This window comes from Suncus etruscus, chromosome 12 (genome assembly GCF_024139225.1).
Source record: "Suncus etruscus isolate mSunEtr1 chromosome 12, mSunEtr1.pri.cur, whole genome shotgun sequence".
NCBI lineage: Eukaryota > Metazoa > Chordata > Mammalia > Eulipotyphla > Soricidae > Suncus > Suncus etruscus.
In genome coordinates, this window is record NC_064859.1 from 58834424 (window position 1) to 58852769 (window position 18346).

General features: G+C 39.0%; 1 long non-coding RNA gene and 1 other non-coding gene across 2 annotated transcripts in view; one reads left to right on the forward strand and one right to left on the reverse strand.

Annotated features, from left to right (window-relative positions):
* LOC126024022 (uncharacterized) overlaps positions 1 to 18346 on the reverse strand; it is a 338976-nt gene that overhangs the window by 37016 nt on the left and 283614 nt on the right. The window lies entirely within an intron of this gene.
* Positions 10890 to 10992, forward strand: LOC126025261 (U6 spliceosomal RNA). The gene has a single exon (XR_007501295.1). It is a non-coding gene; the product is annotated as a U6 spliceosomal RNA (small nuclear RNA).

Sequence of the window (18346 nt, forward strand, 5' to 3'; positions counted from 1 at the left end):
TGTTCTCATTATCTTTTATTGCTGTGACATGGCATTACATAGGCTTTTGATGTTCATCATTATAAACTAACACTATATAGTCAATACTAATAGTTCAATTCCAGAGCTGGAGAAATAGTATAGGGGGTAGGGTACTTGTCTTACATGTGTTCGACTTGAGTTTGATCCCTAGCACCGCATATGGTCTCCTGAGTACACTGCATACCACCACGAGTGATCCCTGAGTATAGAGCTAGAGTCAGAAGTTAACTTTGAGCATCACTGAACCCAGCTCATTAGCCCATCATCCAAATAAAATAAAATATTAAAAATTTCAACTTGAAACCTGGTAAGATGTTCCCACCCAACCAACATGGGGGCTGATTCCTGCTTGTGATTGGGCACCCAGAACCATTATAAAGGATTGCTGCCCTGCTCTCTGCCTTCTTTCTGTGGGAGGCAGCCCAGAAGACAACAACGAACATAATCTCTCTAGGACTGGTAAGATGTCCTCATCCAACCAACATGGGGCCGATTTCTGCCGTGTGATTGGGCACCAGAGAACCATTATAAAGGACAGCTGCCCTGCTATGCTCTATGCTTGCTTTTTGGGTGGAGGCAGAGGAAAGCAGCTGTTCCGCTTCACTCCGCGGCCAAACGCATCTTTTAACTCCTGAACCCCACCTCAGCACATAGTAAAAAGCACTCTAGAAGCAGTGTTGCAGTACAACCCCAGTCATCAAGATGACTGCTCTCATGACTCAAAAAGCACCAAACATCTAGGTATCCTCTTAGATAAGGTGTCTAGAGAAGAATTACCAAAGATGTTAATGGAGCTCAAAGAAAGCACAGATAAACTCGAATGGAACACAAATAAGAATCAAGAGGATTTGAAGACTGAAATTAGAAAACTTCATACTGAAATAACAGGTCTGAAAAACTCAGTTTATGAATTGAAAACATCAATGGAAAGCCTCTCCTCTGGAGCAACAATGGCTACAAACAGGGTCAGTGAGCCAGAGGATGAGATGCAGAACAACTCCATACAGCAGAAGAGATTGGAACAGAACCTAAAAGAAAATGATCAGACAATGTCTAAACTACTCAAAAATGTGAACATATGAAAATAGAAGTCTTTGATAAACTCAACAGAAACAACATAGAAATCAATGAAGTTCCAGAGACCCAGAACGAGAATAATAAGAGGAGTTGGAAGAAGAGTGATATTAGAAAAAGAAGGAAGAAGAATTGTAAGAAGAATAAGGTGAAAAAGAAGTGTAAGAAGAATAAGGCAGGGGCCAGTGAGGTGGCGCTAGAGGTAAGGTGTCTGCCTTGCAAGCGCTAGCCAAGGAAGGACCGCGGTTCGATCCCCCAGCGTCCCATATGGTCCCCCCAAGCCAGGGGCAATTTCTGAGTGCTTAGCCAGGAGTAACCCCTGAGCATCAAATGGGTGTGCCCCCCCAAATAAAAACAAAAAAAAGAATAAGGCAAAGAAGAGTAAGTAGAATATTGTGAAGAAGAGTAAGAAGAAGGGGAAGATGAAAAGGAAGAAAAAAAAGAAGAGGAGGAACAAAGAGCAAGAAGAAGGTGAAGAGGAGGAAGAAAAAGAAGAGAAGAAAAAAGAGGAAAAGAAAAGAGGAGGCTAAGGATGTGGTTCAATTTGTAGCGCTGATGATCTATATATCTTAATGCCTAGATTTGCTCCCAAATGATCTCATGTCAATGCTTTATTATTCTCACAACTTGCATGAATTAATATATATATGTATAAAAATATGTGATATACTTATGCACGCCCACATCTAATAAAGCAACTGTAAAAAATACAGGCAGAGGTGGGATAGGAGGGAGGGGGCACTTGTGGTGGGAATGTTGCACTGGTGAAGGGGGGTGTTCTGTTTATGACTGAAACCCAACTACAATAACACTTGTGATTGTGGTGCTTAAAAAATAAATAAATAAATATTTCAACTTTATCCTTATGACCCCTTTGAATGATTCAACCATCCAAAAAAATTTTAAAGAAACTAGCTAATGCTGGCATCTTGATGATGGCAGCTATTTCCCCTTTTAAGCAAACAGATTGAAGAGTGGTTATATACTGGAGAAGGGGTGCTTAAAATTGAGTCAAGAAAATCAAGCTGAAGGAAGTTTCATCAGTGTGCATAAAGAGTTATTAGCTCCATCTGTATGCAAGTAGGGGCTACTGCTGTTGATACCATTTGCTTATGAAATGCTCTGTAAAGATCTCATAAGACAAGTTTGTGGAGCATCATTGGGCAGTGTGGTCACTCATGGGTTGCCGAAGGACCAATGGATTTAAGTACATGCCAGAACAAAGTGAAAATAGCAGGACAATGGAACAAAGCAGACACTCAACTTGTCCTGTTCTCAGGGCTGGGGACCTTTCAGAAGTATCTGATAATTGCAAACTTAGTAGAAGGGTGCTCTAGTTTTTGGCTGCTTTCTTTTTTTTATTTACTTGAATATTTTAAAGTCCTTCTTGCACAGTGAAGAGGACATTTTTGATGCTGTGATTTCTGTGGTAGTGGAAGGGAAACACGCCAGGTGAGGAGAAAAAATGCTGTCTCTAAATCCCTGCCGTGACTGGGTATTTTCCCCCACTTGTTGTTATTTTTGAAAAAAGAACATTGTTCATCCTTCACTTGGCTCTGAGCTCTAAAGTGAATTTTCAAGGTGACGGCTCCTGAGAAGAGAAAAAGAAAACATGGAATACAAGGCATGTGGATAGGAAGAGTTCCTCTTTCCCACTATGCTACTGAATCTGCTCCTTCTCTCTGGGCCTCAGAAACTCTTCCCAGGTCCCTGCTGGCCTGTCTGGCCCCCTGACTGCACAGATATCTCACTATCTATGGCTTTTCTGAGCCTCCACAGGAGGAACCACATCTCCCTTTCAGTGATGATGCAGACCTGTGGATGAAGCTGGCATATTCCCTGGCAGACTCTCCCCAGAGTCCTTTCCAGTTTGGGGATGCCCCCTTTCCTAATGGTCTCAGAGATCTTTCTCCCTCAGGGCCACTCTCTTTCTTTTCAGATGCTCCCTTTCCTCAGGAATGGTGAGAACTCTGATCTAGTTTTTTTATTACAGGTAGTTGCTAACCTGGGCTGACTTGTTTTGGAAAGGACAGACACCTCCATATGTTCAGAACAGGCTTGTCCTTGTTTGGCCTGGGCTTGTGGGACTCTGGGATAAGCCCTGTATACTTCAAGATAAACAGTGACCGTGTTTTTGATATAAGAAAACACCCAGTTTGAGGGCCTCTTCATTCAAGCCCCTTCCCCTGGTGGCACCTAGTTATGGCAAGGCAAACACCTAGAGTTTTGCTTTGTCCTGTTTTGTCATGAGCCACCCTTTGTCATGAGTCTGCCATGTAAGAGGGTTCTTCTCTCCTTGAAGCCCCAGATCTTTCTGCTGTTGTTTTTTTGTTGTTTTTTTGTTGTTGTTGTTTTCTGGTTTTTTTTTTTTTGACACACCAAGTGATGCGCTAAGGGGTTACACCTGGCTACACGCTCAGAAATCACTCCTGGCTTGGGGGACCATATGGGAAACCGGAGGTGGGGGGGGTTGAACCAAGGTCCGTCCTTGGTCAGCCACATGCAAGGCAAATGCCCTATGGCTGTGTCATTGCTCTGGCCCCTCTTTCTGCTGTTTTTGAATACAAAAAGAAAAAGCTTCCATCTGTCTCATTTACCCTAGAATTCACACCCATGCAAATTCTCCATATTCATGTAATTAAATTTGGTCTGTTTCTCAGGCTAATCTGTCTGATGTTTATTCTATCCACCAGAGAAGCCAGCATGGAGGAACTTTACCCCAGCTCGCTTACATTTCAGCAATTTTAATATGTTCAATGAAAAATGGGCCACCTGACGGTTAAGGATGGAGAGTATTGTGTAAAATCCTGTCCTACCTTGTCTAGAGATGAGGTGGGTATACAGAAATTTCTCTTATCCTGTGTTCCCTCATGCCCATGAAAACTCCTATATGCAGCCACAATGCTGAGCACTGGTAGCCAAGTGGTTTCCAAACTGCACCAGCATTGCCTGGCAGCCTAACAAGGCCCAGATGGTTAGACATTCCCCAGAGCTTCTGATTCAATTAGTCTGCAGTGAACCCCCCCCCCCGCCCCCCTAGCCCCAATCTTCACTGCTAACAGGATCCATTCACTGCTGATGCAGTGATCCCTCTTGAAGAACCAGTTAACAAAAGTAAGCTGAGTTCCAGGATGTTGGGCCTGTTTGCTGATGGTTCCCTGATAGCCACACACTGCAGCTTCTTTCCATGTTTCAGATTTTTCTACCATCAGTTTTCTTTGCCTAGAACCTAGGGGACCAAGGAGGACCTGACATGGCCATACAAGCTTACTCCTTAGCCTGTTGCACATTCCTCAGTATTTGGCAGAAGACAATGTTTGCATTGAAACAATGAAAGGTTTACAAACTAGAGTTGCTGCAGAGCCAAGGCTTTCTTTCACAGTTATGTCAATCCTCACAAGTGACAAGGCTGTAGTGAGAAATGAGAGACAAACACACTAAGGGCACCAGAAGTTTGGTTGGGGATAGTAAGCATACTGACTTTTGCCCTGAATAAAAAAAAAAACACACCTTTATTAGACTCACAGTTATTAAATTTTTGGCTTCAGGATTACATCTTCTCCTCATACTTCAAATCTGCTTGCTGTACAAACATTCAAAAGGGATGCAATTTATAAAAAAGAGAAGTGGTCAAGAGGTCTCTTACTTCTCAGATCTTTTGTGATTGGACAAATCATAAAATCACCATTAGATTGGTTATTAAGGAGAAAGCAATGGATTTAATAACATTCCTACGGATTTTTTTTTAACATGGCTGAAAATTCTGAAGGAAAAAGAACAAATAGAAGGTTTAAATCTTGTGATAAAGAACATCCAAGGAGATTAGAAGTTTTCCCACTTCTAAGATAAATTTTTCCCTCTAGATGTTTGCTATGTATTAAGAGGTATTTCTCCACTAAGAAATAGTTAAATAACCATAATCTAGATAAACTAGATTATGTCCAGGTAATCTGGATTCTTTAAATAAGGCAAAGTATTTTCCCCAAAGTTTACAGGGTTTACAGGGCATCAATTAAGACTAGCCTCACATTCCAGGGTAATACAAATTCGATAAAGCTTACTCTGAACACCATGGTAAAATTTAAACTCTTTGGAAGGCCAATCCTACAAAGCTTGGTACCTCTACCTGGAACCTCATGTAGTGACAGACTTACACAAGGCAAGCACTTTTACCCCTGCATTATCTATTTATTTAGCCCTAGGGTAGATTCTTTCCTTACTGTTCCTCACTTTTGATTCCTTAACTAGATACATATAACTCCAATCTCTGCTCCCATTTCTCCACCATGCATCCTCCTGTCTGTCTTTCTTGCAGGGCCATGACATATGAATTAGGAATTCACTGTCCTTCAGTGTGCCCTCATCTTAACTGATTACTTCTGCCATGACCCTATTTCCAAATAAGGGCACACATTGAAGCATAGGGGTAAGAACTTGGGCACAAGGGAGGGGTGGAACACATAATGTTACCCATTTCACATGTTAAGAAAGGTTTAAAGTAGCTAATTGACTGACTGTAAAATAACAAACCTTGTCATGGATTATGTGAGTGGGCCCTGCTTAATCACAGAATTCCCTAGTAGGAAAAGAAAGAATCAAAACAGTAGGTCAGAGGTGATATAATGTGAGCAGGCCTCCTATTGTTGACTGAAAAAGAAGGGAATGAGTTTGCTCCCAGAAATTATCACTGTCTTTACTTTTATTTGAACCAAGTGGAACCTCTGCCGGACTTATGATTTATGGAAATATGATGATAAATTTGTGTTGCTTCAGACCAATGACTTTGCAATAATTTGTGACAGTTGTAATCAGGAAAATGAAGTTATCAGGTACAATTAAGGTAACACAGTTTTGTTCTAAGCCATTTGCTTCACTGTCTTGTGTGCCACAAGTTAAGGTTTCTCCCATGACTATTATTTGCCATTTCTAATCCCATGACTGTATTTATAATTGTTTCTGAGTCTTATAAAGAAGGGATCTTGTTCAGTGAGCCTTTCCTCTTTTCATCCCTAACTTTACCATATTTAGATTTTTGCATTTCATGGTACCACTCCTGATGACTAGAATCACAATACCATGTGAAATTAGGCTTTGCTTTGTTTTTTCAATTATAATCTTTTTATTGGTAGAAGAGAAAAGGAATGTTTGCTTGTTTAATGCCTGTTTATCTAGCTTGATGATGCCATGTTTGTCTAACAAGAGCTCAGGAAATTAATCAATATTTCCGATGAAGCAACATTCTCTCCCCCAGTGCACATAATGGCTAGGAAGGTGAATTGTTTGCATATTATAACTACTCTTGCATGACTTTCTACAGCCTATGTCCTCTGAGGAAAGGGTTGGATCTAATTAATCTTTGAATTCACAAAGGTTTAGAGTTATATATTTTAATTTATAACTAAATGCTAGTAAATAATTAGAAGTTGGGGCAGTTACTATCTTGAAATGTTTTTCTAGGTTCTGGGAGCTTTAGTTTCACATATCTCTTTATCATTTTTCTGTTGCCTTGGCATACCTCCAGTCTCACCTCATCTTCCTGTAACTAGGCTTCCTGAAACAAAGTGCTCCAGGTGTGGTCTCATCTGAGTCTCTGAGCTGTGAGGTAATGCTTCCCTTCATAATGATACCTTGTTCTCACCTGGCACCTTACAAATAGAATTCACTGCCAGTGAACACACACACAGACACACACACCCTTTCAAAAGTAGGTCACAGTCTCCTTTCAGAACACAGAACTGCCAGTCAGGTGTCACCAAAAGTTTCAAGGGACCCATTTTATGTTGTTAAAAACTAGAATTCTCATAGTAAGAGACTAATATAAAATATGTAATAAAAATTTTAGAGGACAGAAAGTGGAACAAAATTCTTAGCAAAAGTAAATATTTTATGGATTGAAGAAATAGGAGTTAGTAGGGCACTTGCTTTGCATGCGGCTGACCTTGGTTCAGTTCCCAACATAACATCCCAGTAGGTGTGAGTCCTAAATCTACAACCAGGAGTAAGCTTTGAAGTCTGTTGTGTGTGGCCTCAAAACAAAACAAAAAGAAAAAAAGAAAAAGAAAAGCTTTCAAACAAGTCACCTTCCCTCAGGGGAAGGCAGAGAGGTCTTTTCTGCAGGATTAGGGAACTCCAAATAAAGTAGATTAAGATCATTGACACAAACTTGCACTTGCCTTAAATGTTGTGAGGCCTTTGACTTCATATCTAGCAAAACTCATTTTCTGTTTCTCTCTTGCGCGCACGACACACACACACACACACACACACACACACCATACACCCCACACACTCACACTCACACTCACACACACACACCCCACACACTCACACACACACCTGTGAGAAGCTGAAACTATTGTTAAGTTTTACATCTGGGTGGAGCCCAGCATAAAATATTTCATTTTGTGCTTGCCTTTTCTACTTTTTTTTTGCATGGTACAATGGGTTGCTAACAAAAGCTAATAAGACCTGGAAATGTTGGGTATTTTTTCTTCTTGGGTCTTGGTGTATAGATGGAAACTTGGATTTATCTTGAGAACAACCCCCTTGGGAACAGAATCTCTGCTCTTTTATATGAACCATATAGGTGTAAAATGGGAAACTTTGAAGGTGGGCCTGAAAGAAAGGGTTTCTGATGAGGTTCAGCATGCTGTCACTGAAACATGGCAGTGATGCTGCCCTCCAGTAGTGAAGACCAAATTTATTTTAGGAAAAATATGACTTTTCTAAAAGAATCAAGGAGTAATTCATAAATAGCAGATAATGAATTTCTTGAATTCTTAGGAAGTTTCAGACCAGTTGCTGCTTCTCACAGAACAGGATGGTCCAGAAACATGAGACCAAATGGCCTCAAGGTGACTCTAAAGGATCAGGCAGTTTGTATCTGTACTGCTATTTCCTAACAAAAACAGAGGTGCCTGAGTTCAGCCTGGAGTGACTGCTAAAGTGCTGGGGTTAGAGTGGTGAGAAAGTTCCCAATATATTCTGACAGAAAATCTGAATTAGGTTGTCAATTTTCATCTGGCTGTAGAGTCTGCCTTGCTAGTGACTAACATCTTGAATTCACTTTATATGTCCCAATAGATCTAATAACACCAGCTTCCAGGTTTTATTCCTTGTCTTACTGACACATGCAAGTGACTTTTAACTCACCCAAGTCTTTCAGAGAGCTGTTTATTATGACAAAAGAAACTCCATTTACAGGACAGAGCTGTCTGCCTGTCAACAATGGCAAGTCCATTTGCCAAATGCTAGTGCCCTGTGCCATTTCGGAGTCATTCATGTGTGCTAGATTTAGCCCCCATTTATTTATTGATTGATTGATATTTAGATAACTGATGAACCAGTGAAAAGTTAATTTGCAACCACTTGTGACCTTTAAAGTCTTAGATTGGTCATAAAGGAAAACAAGAGCATCAGGATTAGTGGAAGGCAATGAATGGACTGTCAATGCACTAAGTAGAAGGCACTACTATCTAACCCTAGTTAGCCTAGAGTAAGCAATAGGTATATCAATATATCTTTATTTGTAATAAAAGAACCAATGTCATCATTGTAGTTTTGATTTATTTTTTATTTATTAAAAGATGATATTCACAGGTGTGCATATATCCTTTAAATTTTCAATATCCTCTGTTTTGAGGGAGTAAATGCTAAGAAGTGACATCACAACATTGTATGAGTTCTATTCCATGCTTAGTATAATAGCCAGAAATGGATGCAACCCTAATATCCAACTATAGATTACTGAATCAAGAGGTTGTGGTATACATATGCAGTACAATACTATGCTGCTCCAACGAAGAACAAAATTATGCAATTTGTCCCAACATTATGGAATTAGAGCACATTGGACTGAGTGAAACTAATCAAAAGAAAAGATAAAAATAAAGATAAAGAGCCTCTTTCCTGTGTAGGACTTAAAAATACACAGCAAGGTAAAAACAAAGGTACAAAGATAATATAGCTGGATAACCGATTCATGTAGTTTAGTTGGTGGTGGTGAGGTTTTGAATGGAAGAGACAATTTTACATGTTTAAAAACTATGTTAAAATGTTTTTCAAGGGGCTGGCGAGGTGGCGCTAGAGGTAAGGTGTCTGCCTTGCAAGCGCTAGCCAAGGAAGGACCACGGTTCAATCCCCTGGCGTCCCATATGGTCCCCCCAACCAGGAGCAATTTCTGAGCGCTTAGCCAGGAGTAACTCCTGAGCATCAAATGGGTGTGGTCCGAAAAAACTAAAAAAAAAATGTTTTTTAAAAGTTTAAAAAATATTGCATTCAATATTACTTATCTTGTTGAATGGATTTTCCAGACCAGCATTACTTTGATCCAACGGCCCAAGTAATATTAGCACTAGACCAGTCATAAACTTTAGCTCCACCCCCACTCAAGCCACCCTAATCCTCCTGAATGACTTTAAAAGTAATAAACCAGAAAGATAATGTATTGGAGGGGATATGGGGAAATGAAAAAAGGAATGGGGAAGTGGTATAGACTAACAGATTTGAAGAAAAAAATACCCAGACTGAGGGTATCAGAAGCTGAGAAACAATCTTATTTACATCATGAAATCCTCTTCTTCCCACATACAAGTTTCTTCTTCTTACTCTGTGAATAAAATTGGAGGGAGAATACCACCTGTAATGAGCATCTAGAATAGGTGCAGGCTGAAGGCTTGTTCTGAGTGTCTCAAGGCTGTCTGAACTTGGAGCACCATGTGTAGCCAAAGGAAGGAAAGAGAGAGGCAGGGGTTAAGAGGAAGTTTACATGGAAATATTTGAGACTCCAGCCTGTTTTCCATGTTAGAAGAAAATTACTGGTAACCAGTTGTACACTTGCAAGGAAGAAGAAAAGATATCTATTCTAAGATGAAAAGAAGAAAAAGTCATTGACCTTGGGTATTCCTAAGATAACTGCCCAGACTGGGCATTTTGCCATGAGATCCATGTGGAATCACTTACCCACTCTTGCATACAGTACCAAAAATTATCGGGCTAGACCCTTGGGGCATGATGGGAGAAAAGTTTCTGAAAAGAGAAGCAGAAAATAAGACACAGCACTTGTAAAATGCAAGAGGGCTTTGTATGAAAGAAATAGAAAAGGACTCCACAAATTCAAAAAATAAAAATATGAGAGTTGAAATAAAACAGACAGTAAAGATGTTAGGAGATGTAATTAAGTTTGAAGATAAGGTTCTGAAATTTGTCTTACAGAAAATTGTTCATTGGAAAGGGAGAAAATCAGAGAATCAATCCAGGTAACACTAATCCACCAAGTAAACCATAGGCGTGACAACAGCAAGCAGTGGGGATGAAATCATTTAAGAAATAACAAAGCAAGATTCTTTGGAATTAAAGAACACTATTATTTATAATAAAAGAGTCTGCATGGACTCTGGTTGAGGTATAGGAGTACTGGTTCATCACTACAGAATTTTTATTCTGGGAAAAAGTGAAAACTCAAAATATTTCTAGAGACTAGCATGAGAAAGATTATAGAGAAAAATCAAAGAGTCAGAATGGCATTCGTTTACTTTTGGAGGGGAAGGATTTAGAGTGGTCCACTTGTTGGTGATCAGGGTCATTCCTCCCTCTACACTCACTCAGGGATCTTTCCTGGCTAGGCTCAGGGGACCTAATAGGGTGCCTAACATTCAACTTGGGTCAGTCATACAAGGCAAGAACCCTTCCTGCTATGCTATAGCTCCAGCCCAATATTCATTTACTTCTTAAAAGAAACCAATGAAACTATCTCCCAAAATTCCAATAAGAAATTGTTTCTCATGCTCGCTTCGGCACATATTTAGCACATATACTAAAATTGGAACGATACAGAGTAGATTAGCATGGCCCCTGCTCAAGGATAACACGCAACTTCATGAAGAAATTGTCTCTCTCCTAGAAATCAGTTTTTTTTTTGTTTTTTGTTTTTGTTTTTTTGGGTCACACCGGGTAGCACTCAGGGGTTACTCCTGGCTCTACGCTCAGAAATTGCTCCTGGCAGGCTCGGGGGACCATATGGGATGCTGGGATTCGAACCACTATGAAAGGCAAATGCACTACCTCCATGCTATCTCTCCGGCCTCTAGAAATCAGTTTTTTATTCAGAAAAATCAACTAAGTAAGAGGTCAGTATAAAGACAACTTGGATGTGCAAGACTTGGAGAAATTTTTTTCCACAACATATATTTTTATTAGTATTTGCAAATACATCATTTAACTGAATTGTCCTGGGTCAACCACATGCAAGGCAAACATCCTACCACTGTGCTACCACAACCTGTGCCAGCCTCAACCCCAATATTTATAATCCTAAGTATGTAAACACTGAATTCTGCTATCATCAATCTATGTTGTAACTGTATTGATGGTGAGAAGGTAAAAAGACTAGAATAGATTCTACATGAAACCTGGTTGGGGGTAGAGGGCAGTATATGAAAACACACTGTCATTCTCCATGCATGATATCTATAGATAGAGCCTAAAATGGAAGACTTCGGAAAGAAAGACATAAGCATGTTTTATAGAGATAGAAAAGGGAATACCAATAGACTGTGCTAAACTCAGGGCTAGCAAGTTGGCTCTGGGAAACATAAAATGTTAAAAGAGGTTATGCTGTTTTTCATAAAATGTCTTAGAAATCAATTTGACTTTAAATATGTGCATATATAATTTTGATAGAAAAAAACACATGTAGCTAAATTAAAAATGAAAGGGAACACTGATCTCTCCAGAGCAGCCTACAGAACTCAAATAAATAGTGAGAAGTAGGACGCATCCTTAAGAGGTGAAAGATACCTGGAATCTCTTGGTACATGAACAATAACTTTCATGACACCTCAAAGAGAAATGCAGAAACCCAGCCTGTGAGCAACGGATGCTTCTGTGGAAATAACTGTTCTCCAATCACACTCCTGCTATGTTACCATAAAAGAAGTATAGGAATATGTTCCTAGGGCAGGACATATGGATAATAATTTGAATTAATGAATAAAGATTCCAACGTGAGTTTGGGTAACGTAAAAATTGATGATAAATTTTATGAAAGAGTTTTGAGTTCATTAAAGATGAACTGCTTTATTCCTTAGAATGTTGATCTCAGTTAAATATTTGCTTTTCTTTTTTAAAATTATTATTTTTATTTTTAATTGCTTTGTTTAAGCACCATGTTTACAAAACTGTTCATTGCTGTGTTTCAGTCATGTACTGAATGTATGTATATCAGTGTACCCTTCCCACCACTGATGTTTTCCATTTCCCTCTCACCCCCACCTCCAAGCCCGACCCCTGTCTCTTAGGAGAGGCAATAGGCAATATTTGCTTTATAGCATCCTGCCCAAGATTTCAGAACTCACTCTAGGACTAGATAAGCACACCCAATCCCCACTCCCCTGCACTCCTGTCCTAGGAATCACCCCTAATTTCCTGGCATATGCAGTTGATGAAATCTCTTTAATCCTCTCCAATTTCCCCTCAGGCCTGCTGCATGCACTGAACAACTGAATTTTTAATTAAGTTAGACTTGAAGATGTATATGCAGTTATGTGTTCTAAGGTTTCAGTGTTTTTTTTTTCTGCTCCTTTGTAATGAGGCCAGAGATGAGCTGTCTGAAAAGCAAAAGTACTAAAGAGTGATTACTTTAGAAGAATCAAAATGGGTGATTATTATAGTCAATAAAAACAGAGAAGGGGAAGAGGAGATGCTTTTGGATAAGCAATCATGTAAGTTAAATCAAAGAAGCAAAGGAAAAGAAACATCCCAAACTCTAAGTTTTCACATATTGTTGACAAAGGACATGCACTTACATCTGTTATTTATACAAGGTCTTTATGCAAATGAAAAAATATAGGAGCAAAAAATCATGGTGATTTCATTCTGTCCTTTCTGTCAGCTAAGATGAGAATGACAGTTGTTTTACTGAGAAACATAGACAACAAGTAAACAACTCTATGGATATTATGAGATCCGCAGATGAAAGCTATCACAAGCACTAAAAATATATAAACACCTTTGTACTTGACACGTTTCTCATTTATTCCCAGTTGTTTTTTCATGGTTTATTTAATTCGCTTGCATTTTATATTAATGGCATTCAACATGCCAAAAGTTAACATTTCCCAGAAATTCTGCTCTAGCTCTTCTTTTGCCAAATTGTTGAAGCAACTGAAAGTCATTTCCAGGCTAAAGTTCAGGGCAAAATATGATAAATGACGAGTTCTATTATTATCCTGCAATTAGAAATATGTAAATTGTTTTATTGTTTGAAAGAAAGAATAAACATCAAGTCCCTATGTATATTATGCTTTTTTGCTTGCAACCCAATGGTCTTTCAGAAACAGCTGTTTTTGAGTGTGCCAGGTGCTGGAGGTGGTAAATGTTGCCACTTAGGTGTTCTATGGAGGGGGTAGAGGAGGATGAGTGATGTGTATAAATATATATATATTTGTATACAGTATATCGTAGAAATGTGGGATTCTTTAGAACACTGTTAGGAGATAATGGTAAATATATTAATTTTCTAGAGCTACTTAAATTTTAGTTCCTCAAAACAATATAAATATGTTCTCTCATTTCTGGAGATTGGATGTCCAAAAGCAAGTAGCAGGTGAGTTGGATTCTTCAGAATGCTCTGAATGAAGTATTTTCAGAAATTTTCCGAGTTCCTGGTAATTGCTAGAAAACCTTAGGATTCTTTGGCATGTAGACAATTCCCTGAAATTCTAGCTCTATCTTATCTAGCTCTATCTTATCTATATCTGTATCTTTTCTTTGCTGAATGTCCTCTTCTACAAAGATCATTAGATTTGGTGAACACCCTACTCAAGTACAACCCATCTTAATTATATTAATTAATGGCTCTATTTACAAATAAAATAATAAGAGATTCTAACTAGACAAATTTTGGCAGTGCAGTGGAGAGGGAGAAAAGGGTTTGGGAGAGGATGCTGTCCAGTTCAGTGTGATAAGCTTTGAGTAATATGAAATATTACAAATAAGACTCGGGGCCAGGAAGGTGGTGCTAGAGGTAAGGTGTCTGCCTTGCAAGCGCTAGCGTAGGACGGACAGCGGTTCGATCCCCTGCCATCCCATATGGTCCCCCCAAGCCAGGGGCGATTTCTGAGCACATAGCCAGGAGTAATCCCTGTGCATCAAACGGGTGTGGCCCAAAAACCAAAAAAAAAAAAAAAAAAAAAGAAATGGAAAGATTCAGACTTCACTACTTGAGCTGTCCATTTGGCATAGGAGCAAAGAGAAAAGACAGGATAAGAAACATTGCTCTATTTTTTGGAACACATACCTGTAGAATATAGTGTTCTAAATTCTGGAATAAAAAATAGAATATTAACCAAATTAATTATAATAATTTTACAGTACACAGGAATATCCGGTCATTCCTTAAAACTAATATAAAACTAATATGCCAATTCTATCTCAAAAGAGAGAATCAAAACAAGTCATTAAGCCATAAAATGCATAGAAAAACTTTAAATACTTACTGCTAATAGAAAGATTTGCAAAGGCTGCACATGATAAGATCCCAACTATATAACATTCTAGATAAACAAAACTTATAGAAACAATAAAAAGATCATAGTTGGCCAGAAGTAAGCATGAGTGAAAACTGAGAAATAAATAGGTTTGTAAATGTAAATTGGGGTACAGAGAGATACAGCAATTAAAGTGCATTCCTTAACGTAATCAATTCAGGTTTGCCCTCCTGTGCTCCATATGGTTTCCCACCAGGAAGGATCACCAAGTGCAGAGTTAAGAGTAAGCCCTGTGTATCACCAGATATGCCTCCCTAAATCCAAAATAAAACAAACACAAATAGATTTCATGGCATGTTAAATATTTTTTTTAGTAATTTTGCTTTTAAATTATACTCTGCTTGCTAATGACTTACTCCTGACTCTGAACTTGGAGATCATATCTGGCGGACTTAGAGAAACTATATGTAGCGCAGGGATTGAACTGGGGTCAGTCACATGCAAAGGAAGTGTCTTACCCACTGAACTATCTCTTTTGCTCCTATTTTATTTTTTTATATTGAAAATTATGCACAGGAAGTGTGAAGGGCACAGTAAAGGTCTCTAGTTCCTTTGATTCCTTTTCTTCTGTGCTATTTTCTTGCCATCCAGTGTTGCTGGGGCAGGTGAAAAGAACAAGTAGAGTGAGCTGTAGTACAGAATGCAGCCAATCAATCATCAGCATCACAAGTAGTAACACTTCTCACATTTTATAAAACACGGACACACAATTACCCTATTTAATTTTCACAAAACACCTGCACATGGTTATTTTGTCTTACCAATGACAAAAGCAAGCTACAACTGAGACTAAAACCTAGCTCTTTATCTGTTCTCAGTGACTTGCACCCTGACAGAAAATATTGAAGTACAAATGACAACCAAAGCAGCATAGTGAGAACCAGGATGAAGTGAGACTGTAGCTACTATTAGACTCCAATCGAACCTTTGAAAACTGCTCTGTTGATACTTGGATGTCAGGGTGATAACTAGACATGCCCCTTGACTAAGTCATTTCACTTTAGGAATGTATTGTGTTCAGTGGTTACAAATTTATACTGGCTAAGACTATTTGGCATAGCCATATAAAGAATTAACATATAACAGTTTTATTTAATGTTCTAATATGGCTCATTCTAAGAAACAGCCAAATGAAGGAATTACATGTGCAAATGTATCCATATTTGACTGTACATTCTTGGAATACTGCTAAGAATAAGCAAGCAACTGGTCATTGGTAGCCATTATAGACACATTCTCTGAGCAACCCCCCTAATGTAGGTTTTGATATTTATTTGTTTTGGGGCTATGACTGGAGGTGCACAGGGTTACTTCTGGCTCTGTGCTCAGAACTTAGACCTGGCAGGCTCCAAACGGAAGCCAAGGGTCAAACTTGGATCAGTCATATGCAAAGCAAATACCCTATCCACTGTTCATCCCATCCCCAAGTAAGTTTTGATGTGTGTGTGTGTGTGTGTGTGTGTGTGTGTATGTGTGTGTGTTGTTTTTTTGAACCATACCTGGTGACGCTCAGGGGTTACTCCTAGCTCTGTGCTCAGAAATTGCTCCTGGCTTGGGAGACCATCTGGGACACTGGGGATCAGTCTGTCCTGGGTCAGCTGCATGCAAGGCAAGTGCTCTACTGCTGTGCTACCATTCTGGCCCAAGTTTTGATTTTTTTAGCCATGAATATATCTCCTGTTTTTAACAATTAACAAAACCACTGGGAGAGTCAAATGAAACACAGAAAAGAGTCCATTTTACAACTGCTTTCCTAATTTCAGACTTCTGTCATAGGCACTATTTAATCTCTGCATAATGGTAACCCCATCTTTCACACTATTGGGGTCCTCATATATGGAATTTGTCAGCACCAATCCTTTCTTCCTTTTAACTTTGAAGATCAATTCTCAAAGGCCATTTGACCCTCCAGGTTGATTGGGTGCACAAAGAAGTTATCTGGGTTCTCGCTGAAATAAATTGTTATCATTGTAGCCATCCACAGTCCCACTCCAGATTCTTCTCCTTCATCACAATGTCTTTCTGGCCCTTGTCACCCACCCAGCAAACCTTCAAGAATTCCCCTTCAAACCCTCAATTCTGCCCAGTCTGCATTCATGTTTCATTTGCTTTCTTGGGGTGTTTTTTTTTGAGGTGGTGGACATTGAATCCCCACAAAGTAGTTGCTCAATATACTTTCTACACATTTCTGAAACTCTACTTTTCACCCTCCTCCTCAATCTGGTTGGGATTTTGAACTTGTGATGCTATTCTGTGAATCTGACCTAACTTACACTTTTCCACCACTTTTTGCTCTTTGGAAAACATTCTACTGTCTTCTAAGATTATCTAAAACCATAATCATTTTGTCATTTCCCTAGTATAAAATATCTTGGAGGCTGGAGTAATAGTACAGCAGATAGAGTATTTGCCTTACATGTAGCTGACAGGGATTTGATCTCTGGCATCCATCCCTGGAGCCTACCAGGAGTAATTTCTGAGTGCAGAGCCAGGAGTAACCCCTGAGCACAGCCAGGTGCTCAAATAAAAATTTGGAGACATTTTAGTAGCAGATCTGCCATAAAACAAATCTGCCATCTCCAATTCACTTTGGTATTTAGATTATTTAATATAGACAGACCTATCTTTCACAGGTCTATAAATTTACACCATTAGGGTGAGGAGTGTTGCTGAAAACAGGTAAGCTTTATATGTGGAAATGTGTTTCCTTAACACATTCATTATGATTCTGCTCAGGATTTACTCCTGACTTTCTGCTCAGGGATCATTTCTGTTAGAATTGGGTGATTATATATGATGCCAGGGAATGAACTTTGGTTAACCATGCTCAAGCAAACCCTCTAGCCATTGCATTATCTCCTTACTCAAGAAGGTTTCTTTAGGAAAATAAATATAGCACTACTAAGGTAAAATACCACATAAAACTGAGAGAGTATTTACAAAATAAAAATGAAATTGCACAGCTTTAAAATTTCATGGACTTTTCAGAAATGAAAATACTTTTTTTCTTGGATTTTGGGCCACATCTGGTGACACTTAGGGGCTATGCACTCAGAAATCGCTCCTGGCTTGGGGGACAATATGGGTTGCCAGGGGGGATCAAACCCAGGTCTGTCCTTTAAGGCAGTGTGCAAGGCAAAAGCCCTACTACTGTGCTAACCCTCAAACCTCCCAAAATAAGAATACTTTTATTAGTTAACTATGACAAGCCATTTTTATGGCATATGTTAAAGCTTTGTTATATGGCATTAAGTCTTTTGGTTTGTTTCTTTGGTGGCCATCCATATCAGTGCTTACTTCTGGCTTTTCTGCTTATTAATCTCTCCTAGTGGTGCTCAGGTATTTGGTCCTGGAGCTCAAACTGGTTGGTTGCATGTAGCTACTTTCTATTTGACCTTAGTATTAACTCTTGAATGCATTATGGTTCGAAAAAAATTATTTAAATTATTTATAAGTAAAAATTAGTTCTCGCAGCTCATTAATAGTCCTAACATGTTAAGAAGTCATCTCAGTTTTGAGATGTATCAAATATGTAGCCTCACACATATGTGCTTGCTGCCTATATTGCAGCTATACACTTGGGATCAGTGAATATGGAGATTCTGGTCCATTCAATTTGTGAGGATTTCCACACTACATTTCCATATACTACATTGATAATAGCACAGACTGTGCTTTTTCCAAATTGTCTTTCTTACCCTTTT